This window comes from Diabrotica virgifera, chromosome 2, assembly GCF_917563875.1.
Source record: "Diabrotica virgifera virgifera chromosome 2, PGI_DIABVI_V3a".
In the NCBI taxonomy this organism is placed as follows: Eukaryota; Metazoa; Arthropoda; class Insecta; order Coleoptera; family Chrysomelidae; genus Diabrotica; species Diabrotica virgifera.
Genome location: NC_065444.1, coordinates 226,043,036 through 226,062,952, shown reverse-complemented (window position 1 = coordinate 226,062,952; position 19,917 = coordinate 226,043,036). Strand labels below are relative to the sequence as shown.

At 32.7% G+C, this 19,917-nt stretch overlaps 1 protein-coding gene across 3 annotated transcripts in view; it reads left to right on the top strand.

Annotated features, from left to right (window-relative positions):
• LOC126880446 (leucine-rich repeat-containing protein 49) overlaps positions 1 to 19,917 on the top strand; it is a 53,107-nt gene that overhangs the window by 24,763 nt on the left and 8,427 nt on the right. The gene's annotated exons all lie outside the window — the stretch shown is intronic.

Here is a 19,917-nt window from a genome sequence, read left to right as displayed (position 1 = left end):
CAACGAGGGAGGAAAGGAGGCAAAAACTAGTACAGCAGCATTTGGATGACAGACAATAATCAGTAGCTGATGGGAATAGAACTGTGAATATTATATGTGTTACATGCTAATGATCATGATCAAAGTTCCGAGCAAGAATTTATTTATCATTCCAAAAAGCACTCAAGTTCTTTAAGTATAACTAAGCAAATGCGAGTAGAGCTGTCAACAGTAGCCTCTATCTGTGACAGGACTGGTGTCTCTGAAAGAGTAGCAGCAGCAATCACCAGTGCTGTACAAGATTTTGACATTATTGTGGAAGATAATAAAAGTAAGGTAATTGACAGAATGAAAGTACGTCGAGCACGGTTGAAAAATCGTACAAAATCCACAGAAATTAGCTTCACTCAAATTGGAAAAAACTCGGGGTTATTCTTTGATGGAAGAAAAGAAAAAACAATTAAGCAAGAAAAACGAGGAAACAAATTTTACAAAAAGATTGTAGTATTCTTGTTCTCATGATCATTTTTCAGTGCGTCATTAATTATGACGTCATGTACTGTATGGGGTATGTCGAGACTTATTTCATGTAATTATTGACGAACCTGACAGATGCCACAATCGTACTTAGCCATAGGTGAAAAGCTTGTGGAATTAAACTAATTAGTAATTTATTAAATTTGATTTTTACACAATATGTTAACATCTAGGTATTTTTTATAAAGGGGAATAAAATTAAAAAGTAAACAATATTGTTAATTAAATTTATAAATATGGAAACATTAAAAAATGACACAAAACTATCCATAAACTGTGTTTTTATCTTCTTCTCTAGGTGCTGTCTCCGCTTCAAAAGTCGGTAATCATCAGAGGGATCTTTATTTCTGAAACCGCGGCTCTAAATAATTCATTGTTATTACATCCAAACCAGTTCCTAAGGTTCTTCAGCCATGAGTTACGTCTCCTTACTATGGATCTTTTTCTTGCATAATGACCTGGAGTATTAGATATACATCTCTCATCACATGTCCCATATATCTCAGTTTTCTTCTTATTTGTTAGTTCTCGTTCCTTATGCGTAAGTCTCATTACCTCCACGTTGGCTATTCTATCTACTCATGAGATATTTAGCACTCTTCGGTACATCTCGAATGTCTCTAGTCTCCTCACGCCAATGACTAACTTTTAACGAATTAAATTCTAAACCAAAACACAAAATAATGCACAAAGACGTTGTGAAACACAAGTGAAGTCGAATTCGAAATTTCAAAATGACAGGTACACAAAATACTGACCTGAATAATAACCGTCACTTGACTCTTTGACACTTCTAAAAAATGGCCAAAATGGACGAAGTTTTCGTCAAATGTTCGTAATACGTGTATTTGATTGGCTAGAAAAAACGCGCATTCTAAATATCAACGAATCAAACGTAGGTTAGGAATAGACATCTTATGTATGTAACCATTTTAATGCTGCATTATTTTTGTGTTTAATCACGGAGCTACCGCTTTTTCCATCTCATCTAACTTAATGCATTAGAGAGAAATCGAAAAACTGTGACGCACTGAAAAATGATCATGAGAACAAGAATAGAAGATCACATTTCAATAGTAGAGGAACCTGGACCAACCTTCCTAAGGCATATAACTCCTGCTTCCGGAATAGGTGGCTATAAAAGATAGCATAGTAGAGCATTTTCAAGGTGATATTTCTTTGAACATTTCCAATATGACAGCTGTCGGATGCGATGGAACTGCCACTATCAACAGTGTTAACAATGGTGTAATTACTTTAATAGAAAAAAAACCTAAATTAGCCACTGCAGTGGCTGATTTGTTTGTTCCATACCAATGAATTGCCTTTGCGTCATTTGTTTTGTGCATTGGATGGAGAACTAAAGACCCTAATGAATTTGGAGGGGCTTTAGGCAAAGAACTTGCAATCTGTAACCATAATCAACTATTTTTAATGGGAATAAGCCACAATTTTACCAAAAAAATGATTTTATTAACGTTTCGAAGCCCAAATCAGGTTTCGTTGTCAAAATACAAAATACTACTGTAGTATTTTGTATTTTGATAGCCCGATTTGGGCTTCGAAACGTTAATAAAATCATTTTTTTGGTAAAATTGTGGCTTATTCCCATTAAAAATAGTTGATTATAAAAAATGCCACAAGGAAATAGCTTCAGAACAACATCTGTAACCAGATTCCCATACAAAGCAACCTCCCTATTCTAGAGATTACGGATGATCTAAGCACAGATCAAAAATATTTACTTGAAATGTGCAAAGCAATCTCCAGTGGTGTATGTCCTTCTGATCTTTATTTAAAAATCCCTGGGAAATTAGCTCATTCACGATGGCTTACGTTGGCCAATGGCATTCTTTTGTTGTATGTTGCAACAGAGAATCCTTCAGATAATCTGAAAACTTTAACTATGTATGTGATGAAGGTGTATGCCCCAGTCTGGTCTCATATTAAACTGAAACCATCTTGTGTAAATGGATCAGAACATCTAGGGGGACTCATCAAATTTTCACGTTATCTTTGTGAAGAGCATCTCCAAATAACTGATCCAGTAATTCAAAGGAATGATTACTTCTCTCACCCAGAAAATGTGCTTCTCTGCATGTTATGTGACAAGAGAAAACACATAAGAGAGCTAGGTCTATGGCGACTTTTGAAGGCAAGATCGGAACTCATAAATGGTGTAAGGAACTTTGTTGTCCCGAAGCTTAACTTTAAAGCCAATGATTACATTGATATAATTAACTGGACGGAAGAAGAAATTACTGAGCCTTCCATGACAAAACATATAACTGACGAGGACTATATATAAGTGAAGGTGAGGTATATAAGTGAAGCAAGAGACCCTAGTGGTCAGGTGCAGTGTGTGGATTTTCAGTGTTTTCACTGTTATACACAGGCAGAGGAAAGAGTTATAAAGCTTGTGACTGAGTCATCTCTTAGTATCTGTGGTCTAGAAGCAAGAAATGGCTTTGCTAGGGCAAACATTGCTTCCCAAAAGATTATGCCCAAGTTTGAGACAAAAAACAATTTATTCAAGTACCAAGAGGAATATTGTAACTAAAGAAATCTTGTAGCAATCTGCACATATAGCAATGACATTAATGTTAACTGTTATTATAAACAATATTTGACTAAGAAATGAAATTTGACTATGACACCAGGTTAAATGTATAAAATATTTGAAAATTTCTGTATTTTTTTTTTGTTAAAAACCTTTTTTTTTCAATGCTCTTGCGGCACCTCAAGATGTAAACCTAGAACAAAAATATTTTGTAGTTTTATTGTAGAGATGAAAAGGCAACTTTTGAGTGCTATTAGAAAGTTCTGTGAAAAAAAATTGTTTTTCCTATCATTTCGTTCTACCCTAGCGTACGTGACTACTGGTCTGATTGCAACTATATACTTTCAGTCTTGTCCTCCATTAGCCTATGATATCTCCAATATGTTTTATTGCCTCCTAGTATTCGCTCCGTTACTTCTTCACTTCTTTAATTTTAGCCATTCACTATTACTCTCAAATATTTAAATTGTTGAACTCCTTCAAAAGTGTAGTTTTCTATCTTGACTTCTCTCGTTCTGTTATCTTCTCTTCTAGAGCAGAACATAGATTTTGTTTTTTCTTCGTTATTTTTAGACCTCTTTTGCGTGCTTCCTTTGCCAGGATTGTTACTGCTTTTTTAATCTTTCCTTGTCTCTTCCCATAAGAACTGTATCATCTGCACATATGCAACTACTTGTGTTGAGGAATGGGCTATAGTTCCTTTAATTTTGCTGGCCTTGACTGTCCTTCTACTGCTATGTTGAATAATGTGGTTGACAGGGAATCGCCTTATCGCACTCCTGTTTTAGCCCAGTCGGGATAGCATTTGACCTTGCATTACACGCTGCCCCAAATTTTATTTTTCTAATCTTTCTAATTTATTTCTCTAAACCGCCAGTGGCGGGTCTACGAGGGGGGGATGGAAAAATTCCCCCCAACAGGGTCCAAAATTTTAAAAAAATTGTTGAAATATTAAAATATGTTAACTGACATGAAACTTAATTATCGACAGACAAATTCAACCAATCAAACCGGCTAGTTAATAAAACTCAGTGAACTTAATGCATATAAGTTATTATTTATGTCTTTTATGTACAGCTGGTTCGTAAAAAAACTGATACGACTCTTGAAGCGTATTTTGTAGAAAATTGAGCAGTGTATTTTGACGGATAAATACTTATTATTTACATACTGTCACTGTCACTGCCGAATCTTAAAATTTGTCAGATATATTATTCTGTTCAACCTCAAAAAATCGCTCCACATGCTAGCAAAGAATTAAAAGCAAGGATTGTAACGAATTTAGAAGATGGTTGGTGACTATCTGCCGTAGCGAACCATTTTAACGTAAGCAGAGCAACAGTTTTTAATAATGTTTTTAACCATCAAACTTTTGGTGAATAAAAAACTCAATTGTGTTTCTCTCTGTAAGAAAAAGGAACTTTATTATTTTATGTACAATATTAACGATTTACAAAAACGTTACCTGTAAGAAAAAGAAACAACATTTAAAGCTTATATTCTAGATTTTAGTTTATAATGCTCAGCAGGTAACAAATATTTCAATCATCGAAATTAATTAATTGTCACTGTCAAAACACCTCACACGTCATAAGTCAACATAAAAATAAAAAGAAGAACTTAATGTTTTGACAGTGGCGTAACAAAATGAGAATATAAATAAATATTAAAAGAAAAGCTATTAAAGAAAAATAAACAATAGTTTTTCTTTACATCTCCCCCCCTTGGAGAGTTTCAAAACAAAAATTGAACTTTCACTAAATATTTTCTTTCAATACTGGAGTAAGTTTAGTTATATGGAAGAGGTTTGATTCTGTTTTCTTATGCCCAGTATCAACTTCGTAAATTGAATTGGAAATCTTCTTTAGTATTTTGTATGGTCCAATCCTTAATTCGTCCAACTTTTTTCTATTTAGACGGTTACCGTTCTCCACATATACTAAATCCCCAATGTTCAAATCAATTTCCTTCCTATGTCGATCAAACTGCTTTTTATTATAATCATGTGATTTTTTTGTATTTTTCAAGGCAACTGTTCTATCTATTTCGAGATCTGCATCTGTGACTTTAGGTTTTAGTTCGTTTGGTAGGATGCTTACACTTTCTCCTTCTACTAAATATTTTGGTGAAAATTTTGTGATGGTATGTTCAGTTTCATTATATTTTTCTATACATTTTTGAGCAATTGTTGTCCATGCTGTTTTCCTGTCACCTTCATTTATTTTGCATCTGATTTTATTAACCAATGTTTGGTTTAACCTTTCATTGATACCATTTGAAAATGGTGCATCAACGGCAGTAAATATCATTTTTATGTTATTGACCTTTAGGAAATTTTTGAATTCTTTTGAGTTGATGCCAGGATATTGATCAGTCATCACAGTTTTAATTTTGTGATCTTCTGTTACCTTTTTAATTAACTTTATGAAGTCATCAGAGTTTTGTGTTTTTGATGTCAAACAATAGGCATATCTTGAGAAATGGTCTACTAGGAGATGAAGATATTTTTTTGTTGAACGAGATCCTCCAAAACCACCAATCGTGTCAATCGAGACAATTTCAAATGGATATGTCGCTGGTCCTAATTGTGACATTAAACCATAGTCAGGTTTCCTTCTTGATTTATTTTTAATGCAGATATCACAGTTCTCACATATTTTCTTAATGTTAGTAGTCATATTGTTGGCTGTATAAAATGGTGATATTTTATTTAACATCTGGTTTGTTCCTAAATGACAGTAAGTATTGTGTACACTTTTTATCAATGTTTTACTTAAATCTTCAGATAAAATAATTTTGTCTTTTCTGTTTGACTTTTTATAATAAATATCATTCTTGAAACTGTATTTAGTCTTATTATTTTGTAGATCAATATTTGAGAGTTGGTCAATTTTTATATCTTCCAGATTAATCAAGTTTACTACTTTTAATACTTCATCTGTATTTTCTTGAGATTCTAAAACTGGATTTCTGCTTAAACTGTCTGCTTCTTGGTTATATTTTCCTGGATTATACTTTACTTTAAAATTATATTGAGATAAGTAAAATGTCAAGTCTCCCAATTCTTCATCTGTTCTAGCTTTTATGTTTAAATTTTCTAAAGGTTTGTGATCTGAATATACTATAAACTCTTTTCCAATGAGCAGATGTTGCCAATATTTTATAGGTTCCTTTATCGCTAGACATTCTAAATATATTGTCTTCTTTTTCTTTTGACTTTCCATTAATTTTTTGGAAAAATATGCCACAGGCTTGCTACATCCGTTTTTATCAATTTGTTTTAATACAGCTCCTACTCCTTTTATGCTGGCATCTGTATATATATTAATTGGCAAATCAGGGTTGAAAATACTTAATATTGGTTCCGAACAAAGTAATGACTTTATTCTATCGAAAGATTCTTGACATTCCTTAGACCAAATAAAGTCAACATCTTTTCTCAATAAGTTGTGCAGCGGGTCTAAAATGATTGCAATATCTTGGACAAACTTATGATAATAATTGATTTTTCCCAAAAATTGACGTACATTCTTTCTAGTTTGTGGAACAGGGAAATTTTTCACAGCAATCAAGTAGTCTTTTACAGGTCTTATGGAATTATTTTCTATTATGTGTCCTAAGTATTTTACTGATTTTTCTGCAAAGGTACATTTCGAAAATTTTAGTCTAAAACCTTCATTTAATATTGCATCAAATAACTTGGACAAGTGTAATATATGTTCGTCAAAGGTTTTTGAAAAAATTAGGATATCATCTATATAATTGACTGTGAAATCTGAAAGTTTATATTTTCTTATAATGCTGCTTAAAATACGTTGAAAAATTGCTGGAGCCGTTTTCAAACCAAATGGGAGGCAAGTCCACTGGAAATGGCCTTCTTGTGTCACAAATGCTGTTTTTTCTTTATCTTGTACTCTCATTGGAATTGACCAGAATGCTGAATTTATGTCTAAAGTAGAAAAGTACTTACAATTGCTAGTTTTTACCATTAAGTCCTCGATCAATGGAAAAGGTTGCGATTGGGGAACAACGATTTTATTTAGTTCCCTAAAATCTATGCAGAGTCTGGTCTTTCTGTCCTCTCCTTTTTTGAATGCTAGTGTCACTGGAGCCGCAAATGGACTATATGACTCTTCAATTAAATTATTCTTCAAAAGTTCTGCTATCTGACTTTCTATCTCTTTTCTATCTTCAATGGTACATCTATATGGACGTTTGGAGCAGTATTTATCTACAACTAAGTCAATATGAGCTTCATACTCTCTTATAGTACCTACATCATATTTGTCTTTAGCAAATGCTGATTTATATTTATTAATCAATTGTTCAATTTCTGATTGCTGATTTAAATCTAAATGATTAATTGCTATTTCAAAATTGTCAGTATTTATACTCTCATTAAAATTTATTTCATATTTGAATATATCATTAATCTTTTCTTTAGTTGCATTTAAATATATGTTACCTGGAAAGTCAGGAATGCTTACTTTATCAATAGTTGACACATTTTCAATTTCTTTAGAGCTGTTGCATTGTGTGATCCTTAGATCCTCATTTTGAATTAATCTAAAACTTTTAATACAATCTAACCCAATTAAAAAATCATAATTGAAATTTTCATCATCTACAATAAATACATCCATTTTTTTTTCAATGTCATAGATTTTTATCTTAAGTGTTACTATACCATTTGTTTTTTTCACACCATTAATTGTCCTCAAGTTTACTATTTGAAGGTCACCTCTATTATGTGCCTTTATCTGTAATAAGTTTGCATTAATCAATGATATATTTGATCCTGAGTCATATACTCCATAGATCTCTAAAGTGTCATTTAATAGTAACTTGATTCTAATTAGTGGTGGAATTAACAGTTTTTTGGATTTGTTTCGTTTAATTCTAATTCTAGTTTATGGTTGTTGACAGTTCTTACCTCTTGATTTTTCGGGACTTCACTTTTGCTTTTGTACCAGCAACTTGATTCCAGATGATAACGTAAACCTTTTCCTTCTTTTTCACAAATTTTGCAGGCTTGTTTTTTCTTAAAGTATGGTATTTCTTTTTTTCTGAAGTCTTCATTTTTATCAAGTGTTCTAGACCTCTACTTTCATTGAAGAGATCTTCCGTTTCTTTCAAAGTGTCTCTATCAATTCTATCAGCAATATAATTTGGGAGTCCAATAGCTATCAAATCAATCATAATTTTTTTATTCAATGACTTGTTTATTTGTAGTAAGAGTCTTTCCTTTTTAAGAGCATATTCTAATAAAGAACCATTCATGTATTTGAACTCAAACGCATACCTCACTGGAGTCCACCCTTTGTCTGCATAGGTATCACAAAATTTGTTTTTCCATTCATCCCAATCAGAATTTATTGAATATTTTATAAGCATTGACCTGTACCAATCCACACATGATCCTTCTAAAAATAGTCTTAGAATTTCAATTTTTTCAGTATTTTTATCTATTTGCAATCTTGTGCACTCATTTTCAAATGTTTCCATCCATTGTAAAACATTCACATTTTTTCCTGTAAATTTTTCTATCACAAATTGTTCTGATACTTTTTTTTTATTAAGGCCGGCCGTTGTATGAAAGAGAGGTCCCCAAATGCCGGCGCAACAGAGAGAAAAGATTCTTTCCCGAGAGATGCTGCCTCTATCGGAGAAATAACGCAATAGATATCTAAGCGAGGCCGCAAACGGCAGAATTTTTAGTGAGTCGATAGTTTAATTAAGTACAGAGAGTATGCAGGTGCGGCCTCGCTAAGATGACTCGAAATCGTTTTATATATCAGGTGCGAACTTTTAATTTTTTAGTAGGCGGTTTAAGGACGGGGTCTCGCTGAAAATTTTACTTGGATAAATACTGTGCTCGTATCTCGTGGTAAAATCTAAACCAAAAGTATTGGAGAAATCTATTTTAGTCCATGTGGTGAGACCGCTCCCGTCTGGGAAAATTTCTGATTCGGTTTCTTTGTGGATTCCTATTCAAACATGTCCCCTCTAAACAAATCTGAAGGGTGCCGGGCGGAATTTTTGGGCAGAAACTGTTTAAACAATTTTTATAAACAAATAGAAAAGATCACGTTTTTTTGCCCCGGAACATATATTTTTAAGTTTAGTGGGTCATTCTAAACAAGAAAGGTATCTTGTAATTTTTTTCAAAAATTGATAGTTTTCGAGTTATAGGCGATTTAAAATCTGAAAAGTGCGAAAATGCTCATTTACGAGGCCTAAAAACTCATATTTAAATTAGAACTTTTGAGGTTGCCAGATTCTTAAATTGAAGTTTAAACATTCAGCTTGAAGATTCTAAAGAGTGATTGTGTCTAACCCTAATTTAAACCGTCGTGTTTTAATTGTTAAATATACATGTCCATCCGATTTTTTTGTCGGTGCGGCGCGCTCTATTTCAAAAATCTCCAGTTTTCCTCCAAAAAATATTTTTTCTAGATTTTTTGGGACATTTTAAATAAAATAAGTTTCTTGACATTTTTCTCAAAAGTTAACAGTTTTAAAGTTATAAGCGATTTAAAATCCAAAAATGCGTTTTGGCATTTTTCGGATTTAAATCGCTTATAACTTTAAAACCATTAACTTTGGAGAAAAATGTCAAGAAACTTATTTTATTTAGAATATCACAACAAATCTAGAAAAAATATTATTTGGAGGAAACTAGAAGATTTTTGAAATAGATCTCGCCGTACCGGCAAAAAAATCGGATAAACATGCATATAACAACTAAAAAAAAAACGGTATAAATTAAGGTTAGACGCGATCACTCATATGTGGACCATATAGAACAATTTGGTGTTGCAGGAAAACTTTTACTTCGGATGTCTGGGTTAGGCCTTTTTTGGACCAATTATAACATACTACCTCCGTAACTTTGGAACCGTTCATTTTAGAAGGGTTATGCATAGGACCTTTTTTGTTTCAAATTTAATGTAGAACAATTTTGTATAGAAGGTTGTTCATGCTAAATCGCATAGTTTTAGAAATATTGACGAAAAACGTAAAAAACTACGAATTTACCGATTTCTCCCCCCTCTCCCCCCCAAACCCGACGCTCAAAATGGTGTGACTTTTTTCTGAACATTATGTGGACCATATAGAACAATTTGGTGTTGGAGGATACTTTGGATGTCTGGGTATGGGTCTAACTATACCATACTATTTTCCCTAAAATAAAATGTTTCATCATAACGGCTGACCTGAGTAAAAATCACTTATTTATAAGTTAAATTTGAATTATAGGCTTGGATCTCGCGTACAAAAAAGAAGTTGATTAATAACAAGCTGAAAATTTTTAACTTAACTGTGTCTAGTCGGACAAACTTTGATGTACGGGAACACTGAAACAGGCGAAGCTTTAATTGTGGAACAGGTTAAAAATTTGGAACATCAGACTACGAAAACGTTCCATGTATTTTGTCTGACAGAACTTCCAACTGATTTGTTACGATTTCATTAAACTCTTATGCAAAAATCAGACTGGTATTAACTGGGCATTTTAATAAGTTTAACACGAAGAACATGTCAAATGGCAGGAATTATATTTTTGATAAATAGCAATATGATTTTTGCATGAGAGATTAATGAAACAGTAACAAATCAATTGGAAGTTCTGTTCGAAAAAATACATGGAGCGTTTTCGTAATCTGACGTTCCAAATTTTTAAACTGTTCTACAATTAAAACTTCTCCTATTCTTCTCCTGAAAAAACTTCTCCTGAAAACTTAGTGAAAACAGAGAAAATTTAGTGAATTGCAAATATTTAATTCAAAAGAAACTTTTTATTTATTCTAAGGGACTGTCGGCCCTCGGCAATAACGTTTTCTTTCATTCTGCGTTTAATTTTTTTAAAAATACTTATTAGTTTTCTCAGTATTCGAAAAAAATGAACACATTTAAAACACAGGAAAATTTTGAGAGGCGACATTTTGCGTCTTTCCCCTTAAATTTTTTTGCAACATGAATGAAGCACCCTGTGTATTAAATTAAAAATATACATTCAAGTAAATAAACAATAATATTTTGTTATATCAAAGTTTTCAAACAAATTTTATATAGGGTGTCTGCATAACTAGCAACCATATGGTTTCATATTAATTTTATTAATTATTAATTTTAATTATTATTAATACATTATTAATTTTACGGGAAAAGGTAATACCCAAGTTAAATACATAATCATAATTCATAGAGTATGTGTTTACTTAAGGGTAATTATCATTAGAGTAAAAGATTCACTTTATAGGAGTAAAACTGCTAAGTTGCGTTATGGGTACTAATTTATGTTTCTAGTCGTCAAGGAGTGTGATTTGATGTTTGATTTTCATATGGCAAGCGTAATTCAATCTATCTACATACTTCAAAGAAAAAAATTAGGAAGGGACAATAAAATGTAATATATTTTAGACGGAGTACGTTCAACATTTCAGGACGGGAATAATAATCATTTTTTCAGTAATAACACAATATTTGATTTTTGAGATTTCTCTAGCTGTTCATGAAATAAATAAAATTGTATATAAAAAATGATTATCTCATTTAAAATAAATATTTCTTATTTACCAATCCTTCGGTTTGGCGCCCCATTGGGGTTACGCACGCGTGCACCGCACGCGTTGCACGCCCGGTTACGGGGCCCTGATATTATTCCAAGTACGCAATAATGAACCACCCGCATCCCTCAAAACGGTATTACTCTCTATACAGTACCGAAATTTCCAAAGGAAAGTTTCAAACGGGCCATACCGCTCCTGAATTTTGCACATGTATATAATATTTTTCGTAGCGCCATCTTATACATAATGGCTACATTAACAGAGCTTAGATTCTTACAGATTCCTATACTGTATTCGTATTATATGTCGAATATTTACGTTTCACATGCCAATTTCTATTAATTTCAGAAATTTATTTTAAAAGTACACCACGCAAAAAGTACTTTATTAATTCACATTTTTTTAACGTTATATCCTTCCATTACTTCTACTGTAGTGCTAAACGGAATTTTATCATGAAATTCATTTAAATACTTAAGTAATTTAGATATAAACGCTCTTATATTTATTGAGAAAAAAGCAAAACTTTCACATTTTTTTATAAACAATACACAACAGGTAGGATAACAAAAATATGGCTGGAACTAGCGACATATATTGTTAGTAGGTTAAGCATTTTTCGGTATACATATATGCTCTAGATTATGAGTGGTGTACTTTATAAAGGTGATGGGATCGGCTATACTTATAACATTACCAATGGCCGGCCTTAAAGGATTCAATACATTGTGTTTCATTTGACTTTGATACTCTCTCTAAGATCTGTTCTAACGTATCTAGTGAGATACCAGGTGTGGATGTTAAAGATTCTCTCCCTTGAATGCTTTGTTGTTCTAAGAGAAAATCATTGAATTGTATATTCCCATATTCGTCCATATAAACTTTCAAAATATCTTCATCTGCGATCCAAACTTTTCTTGTAGTGCCCCGTTTTGTTAGAACCCGTTTTACTTTCTCAAAAGCTGCTGTCGTCTGGATTTTTTTATGATAGGAAATATTTTGCATATCATTAGGTATTGAAAAAATTTCATTTTCCTGTCTCAATTGAGGTGATCCTGATGATATTTGTTTTTGTATCAGTCTGCAATGATTTAACGGTAAATTCAAATCTCAGTTTTGCCATTTTATAATGGAAAATTATTATATTTCTATCAGCAAAAATGTTGTTTTGTAATAATGTTTTTAACCATCAAACTTTTGGTGAATAAAAAACTCAATTGTGTTTCTCTCTGTAAGAAAAAGGAACTTTATTATTTTATGTACAATATTAACGATTTACAAAAACGTTACCTGTAAGAAAAAGAAACAACATTTAAAGCTTATATTCTAGATTTTAGTTTATAATACTCAGCAGGTAACAAATATTTCAATCATCGAAATTAATTAATTGTCACTGTCAAAACACCTCACACGTCATAAGTCAACATAAAAATAAAAAGAAGAACTTAATGTTTTGACAGTGGCGTAACAAAATGAGAATATAAATAAATATTAAAAGAAAAGCTATTAAAGAAAAATAAACAATAGTTTTTCTTTACATTAATAAAAGACGGAGAGAACAAGAAACTCTCGAAAGAAAGCAAGGTTCTGGAAGACCAAAAATATCTACCGCTCATGAAGATCGTACGCTTTTGGAGAGATTAGAAGAAAATCCTTCTGAAGATGCGAAAACTGCAAGAACTAAACCTCTTTATAAAATGCAGGAATTCAAAAAAATATCCTGAATAATTATTACAATTTATGAATAATTCATTTAATTATTAACATCTATAATCAGTTGTTTGTTTGTTTATTTTATGATTTGTCTGTCATAATAAATATAATAAATGTCAAACCAATCAAATACACTGCTCAAAATGATCAAATCTTACTAAGAGTCGTATCAGTTTTTTTAGGAACCAGCTGTACTTAGTTTGATTGGTGTTTCATTGTAAGTTTCAAAAATTGTATAAAATATAAATCTCTTTATTTTTGTTTATGTACAATTATGTCGGTAAGTTAATAATAAATGAGACAATTCAATAATTATGCTTCTCCTCCGGCTTCCACTATTTTCCCCCTTAACTCGGAGAATATTGATCGCATAAAAAAATTGTGAAAAAGAAATTATAAGAAACTGCGTCTCTAACAATTTTAGTTCCTATCATTTTTGTCGAAAAGTTGAAAATGGCGGATACGGTTCTCTATTAAAATCAATATGGCCGCTAATGCAACGGCGGAATTCAGTCGAGATTTTAAATTTACACTGCTATTGATCTCCCCTAAAGGATAGAATTATAAAATTTGGGGCAGCTCAGAAACAATATTCAATTTAGTAATTATGCTCCCCTTACCACTTTTTACTATTTTCCAACTTAACTCGGAAAATATCAACCGCATGAAAAAAATTGTTAAAAAGAAATTGTATGAAATCATATTTGGGACAATTTTAGTTGAAAATGGCGTAGATATTGAACAAAAACAATTGCTACAAAATCAATTGGGTCTTACGCTCGCGCCATTATCGTATACGTACTACCTTAAATATTAACTTTAGCAAAAAATGAAAGATATTAAAATTGTATAGAATTTAATTCTCTCTATTTTTGTATAGGGACATTTTTGTCGTAAAACTAATAATAAACGAGATAATTCAATAAGTATGCTCTAACTGTCACTATTTTCCGCCATAACTCGGAAAATATCGACGGCACGAAAAAATTGTAAGAATAGAAATGATGAAAAATCAGATTGTTATACTTTTTGTCGAAAAGTTAAAAATGGCGGAGATATTGAGCAAAAACGGTTGTCGTTTAAAATCAAGATGGCGGCTAACGCAACAGCGCAATTCAGTGGAGATTTTAAATTTACACTACTATTGACCCCCTAAAGATTAGAAAACTAAAATTTGGAGCAGCTCCTAATGCAAGGTTAGGCCTGTTATTCGTCTAACCCGACTGGACTATTTCTATTGCAATTGATTTTGTGCTTGCTACCTTCCTCTGTCATTACTTTAGCTCGAGATCGATCCATAGTCATTTTTGTTAATCTGATTAACTTTGCTGGTATATCTTGATTTTTCATTTCAATAAATAATTTATTCCTTCCAATACAGTCAAAGGCTTGTCTGAAGTCTACGAAGAGGATGTGAAGTTATATGTTGTGTTCGTGGCATTTTTCGATTGTTTGTGTAATTATGTGGATCGCATGTGTAGTGGATCTGCCTTTTCTGAATCCTTGCTTGTAGTCCCCAATTTTTTTCTGTGAACTGAGTGAGTTTTTGTCTGATGAGGTCTGTTAGAATTTTACTACAATATCTACGTTTAATATCCTTCTCTTTTCTTCTGTTTGTAATTGAGATGTGATGATCTGTTGATTCATCTCTTTAATGACCGCATGCCAGCTGGTATTCCTTCTTGCGTAATTCTTGGTAATCTGTGCTCCCCCATCCTTTTAACATGATTGTACCATTCTCTTTGTCTTTGCCTTCCCCATCTCACTACATTCTGTATTGCATTGTTCTTTATGTAAACTTTTAGTTTACTTTAAGCACCAGCAAGAAGCGCTATTACCTGTTTTGAGAATTACAAATAAGCCACGGATTGACGAATGTGTCTTCTAACTTCCCACTTCTAGTAAGTAGCGACCACGGTGCCACTGAATCTGATGGCCATCAACGAAACACGACTCAGTTTCTACCTTTCCTGCTGTATGAAATGTGCGTTAATAAAGGACTTCCGCATAAGCCTTGCCAACGCTTTTGATGCAATTCTTCTTTAGGTGCCGTGTCTGTATTCAGACGTTGGCCGTCATCATGTTTACAATTTCCTGAAATCTCTCTTCTACTGTGCAGCCACACCATTGTCTAATATTACGCAGCCATGAAAGTTTCTTTCCACCAATCCATCTCTTTCCCTCCACTTTTCCTTGTATTATAAGGCGAAGCAGATATTATTTAGGTCCTCTAATTATAAGGCCGAAGTATTCTGTTTTTCTCCTCTTTATGATGCTTATGAGCAGACGTTCCGAATTCACCATTTGAAGAACATCTTCATTGGAAGTGTGCGAAACCCACGATATCTTTAGGATTCGTCGATAGCACCACAACTCGAATGCTTCTATTTTGTTTAGCATTGTGGTTTTTAACGTCCACGTCTCACAACCATACAATAGGATAGACCACAAATAACATTTCAGCACCTTCTTTCGAATATTTATCGACAGGTTTCTCTTACATAAAACTGGTTTCCAGGTCATAAAAACCTTCCGTAATATTTCGATCCTAGTTATTATCTTTTCATCAATCACAATTTACATTTAACCAGCTGCCAAGGTACTTGAAATGATTTACCTGTTCTAACTCCTCTCCATCAAGGGAAAGCTGACCTTGATATATATTAATCTTTCCAACTGCCATCCACTTTGTTTTTGAAATGTTGATTTTAAGGCCTCTCGGATAACTTGCTTCACTGACTAGATTTAGTAGTGTCTGAAGATCTTGTAAATTTTCAGCAAGAATGGCTGTATCATCAGCGTGTATCTAATATTGTTGATTACTTCTCCGCCTAGCCTTACTCCCTCTTGTCTGTCATCCAAAGCCTCCCTAAAGATTTCTTCAGAGTACAGATTAAAACGGGTGGGTGATAAAACACAACCTTGTCGCACTCCACGTTTTATCCGCAGTTTTTCAGTACGACTGTCTCCAATTTGGATAGAGGCTACTTGATTGTAATATAAGTATTTCAGCAGTCTTATATCGTAGTGGTCAAGTCCTGCTGCCTGAAGGTAATCGAAAAGTGTATCATGTTGTACTCTGTCGAATGCCTTCTCAAAGTCGATGAAATAAACATAAACGTTCTTTCGGAATTCACAACCTTTTTTGTAATAAAACGCGCATACAAAATAGTGCTTCTTTAGTTCCTAGACCATTTCTAAATCCAAATTGCTTATTATTCCATTCTAGTTTCGCACAGAAGGAATACTCGGTTTTGTATAATGCGTAAAAGTATCTTAAGTGTGTGACTTATCAAACTGATTAGTCTAAAATCGCTGCATTTGGTGGGCCTGCTTTTCTTTTGTAATGTTATAAACAGTGACTCCAACCAATCATCTGGTATTTTTCCTTCGTTGTCAATTTTGTTAAAGAAAGTAGTCAAGTAGGTAATGTTTTCCACATCTAAAAGTTTAAGTAGCTCAACAGGGATTTGATCTGGTCCAGGTGCTTTATTGTTTTTGGCTTGTTGTATTGCTTTTATGACTTCTGACTTTAGTATACTGGGACCTCTGTCTAATTGGTTGTCACAGGTAGTATTTTCTCGAGAAGCATCGTCAAAAAGGTCACTGATGGGTCTCTCCCATTCTTTGTACTGTTGTTCGTGATCACAAATTTTTCCGTCTGCGGTTTTAAGTACGTGAGCATTTTTCTGTTTTCTAATTCCGGAGGTATAGTTTCTTGTGGAGGTTGAAACTGTGATGCAATTAAAAACCAAATAAATGGCGTAATAGCACAATTCGTTAAACCCTCTGTATATGAATCGGTACCAATAGGATCTTACATGTTTCAGTATACCCTACCTCGGATCCAGACGGATCAACGTATGTGTCTTCAAACTTACCACTTCTAGTGCCGACTCCACTGATGAAGGTTGGCTATAACCATTGCAAATTCTTCTCTTCTATTTTCTGCTGTTCTTAAAAGTGTCTGTGTGTTTAACCCGGTCCAGTTGCGAATGGTTTTCGAGAAATGGCCTCTTTTTCCTTCGATTTTACCCTTCATTATCAGCTGCAACAACGCGCACTTATAATTTCTAAGTGTGTGCTCCAAATATGCTGTGTTTCTCCTTTTAATGATGGTCAAAAGTTCTGTGTCTCTTTCCATTCTATGCAACACCATTTATTTCGTAATATGATCGGTCGTAATATGATATTTTCAAAATTCTCAATTACAAAGCCACATCTCGAAAGCTTCCAGTTTCCACATTAAATCAACATTAACAGTGCAATCTTCTACTTCATAAAGAAGAACAGAGTGGATATAACATTTTACCATCCGATATCGGATTTGCAGATTGAGTCTTTGATTACTCAGAAATTTCCTCATCTTCAACAAGGTTGCTCTTGATTGCTATATTCTTTATCGATTTTCTGATTTCGGATTTAGATTTCGAACTTGATTATCTTACCTGTTTAACCCTTATCCGGGCAACACATTTTACTTACGTAACCGGGCAACTCGGGTCCGTTGGGCCCACCACTGTTCTTGAATGTACTATTCATATTTACCCATATATGTCTAATATTCTTTTTTGATTTTTTATTAAAGTTAAATTTAAATTGTCTAGATTAAAAAAAAGGTGCTACCATAGTATGCGGTCTACCTCGAGGGTGCGTTCTACCTGAAATATTTGCAAAAAATAATGAAATGCAAGAAAACTTTTGTAGAAAAAATATATATTCACAAGTAATAAACATTTGGAGCCAAATAAAGACTTAATTAATAAATAAATAAAAACTTTTGTAAATCTACCAGGCCATTTTAAAAGATTACGGTGTTGTTGCCTTTCATTATTGTGTGAAAACCCTTCTGAGGAAAGATTATGGTAATGGCACCTATGTACGCCGTTGCTCCCGCCTGGCGGCGCTAGTGTAGTTGGAGGTCAAAGTTTTAACTATTCGTGAAGTTTGTATATGGTGTTTTTAATTACGATTTAATAAATAATAAATTATGGCCGAAATATACGGATCTTGGAGACTGTTTGTGCGTTGAAAAACGAATTGAGAAGGGATGCGAGAGTTACTGGAAAAAGGAAACACTTATCGAATGATAAACTATATTAATCATCGTCTCAATGTTTTATTTCTATAGCTCAGAGGGTATTTATCTGGTATTGATTAACTCCCCACACGAGTCTGACAACTGTGTATAATATGATATGTGCGATCTGCCTTACTTTTTTTATTAATTTAAAATTCACAATTAAGTGCGCTCAGCATTAATTTTTGTGTTTATATTATTTAAAAATGTGATATTTTCAAAATATGGCTGCCATGACAGTTGCGCATTTGGTGTAAATTGGGTTTAAGCATTAAGCATTAAGCAAAAAAATTATAACTCCTTATGGAAATATAGAATGTGTTAATTTAATTAAGTATAATTATTTCGGTGTTTGTCTACGTGAAAGGCGGCCTTAAATTTAAGGTGAAATTAGAAAAAATTAGGGTTAGGTTTGATCAGGTTATGTGTTAGTCACTAAAGAATATTTGAATGGTACTAGGTCACTTTAATTTTCAGTTATTAACTTATTTATATTATTTTCGATTAGGTTAGGTTTGCTCAGGTTATGTTTTAGTCATTTTAAAGAATATTTTAAAGATAATATATCACTAAAATGTTCAGTTATTAACTTTTTTATATTATTTTCGATGACGCTAGGTTAGGTTTGCTCAGGTTATGTTTTAGTCACTAAAAAATATTGAAAACTTGCGAAATATTTAAAATTAGTATTTCACATTTTTCTATATTATTACTTCAAATATAAATTTTTTTACATGTTCAGTCCATAAAAAGCGATTGTAGATGTGGCAACAGTGTGAATCTATATAAAATTGCATATCTTAATCCGTGCGTTTATAATAAATTTTGATCTGAATTTTATAGTGAAGTATTCTATTTTTTACAGTCGAATCTGGGGGCAATACTTAATCTGTTTCAACAAAATGTTTATTGCAGATACGTGCATTTATTCTCGGCACATATTTATCCCTTCTTATTGCTACAATCCACTTTTTTCTTATCAGAATATCTTTGGGAAACCTGTGTCCTGATGTTCTCGATGAGCACAAATGCACAGCACAACATTCAGGGATTTTATTTTCTCAAGTTTAATTCACACAGCGAAACAAATATGCAATATTTACTTGGAAATAGATTGATTTGAAGTATTGACGTAAGTTGACATGACCTCCAAATACACGAGCGCCACCTACGTTGAGCTTTCCAGATTAGCTGCCATTGGCAGCTCATGTATAAAGTACCGACAAAAACAATCTTTACCAAATGAACAAAGCGCATAAGTCAGAAGAATATTATTATTTTACTTTTACAAATTAATACTTTGTCATATCAATTTACTATTTTAGTTGGGACTATGCCACAAGATTATCTTATTCCCAACCAGAATAGCAAATTGATATGACAGATTAAATTGTTATTAAGTATTAGGTTAAAAAAACAATAAAAATAAAAAAACCATAGATTAGTCATTTATTTTTCTTTATTGCAATATACTT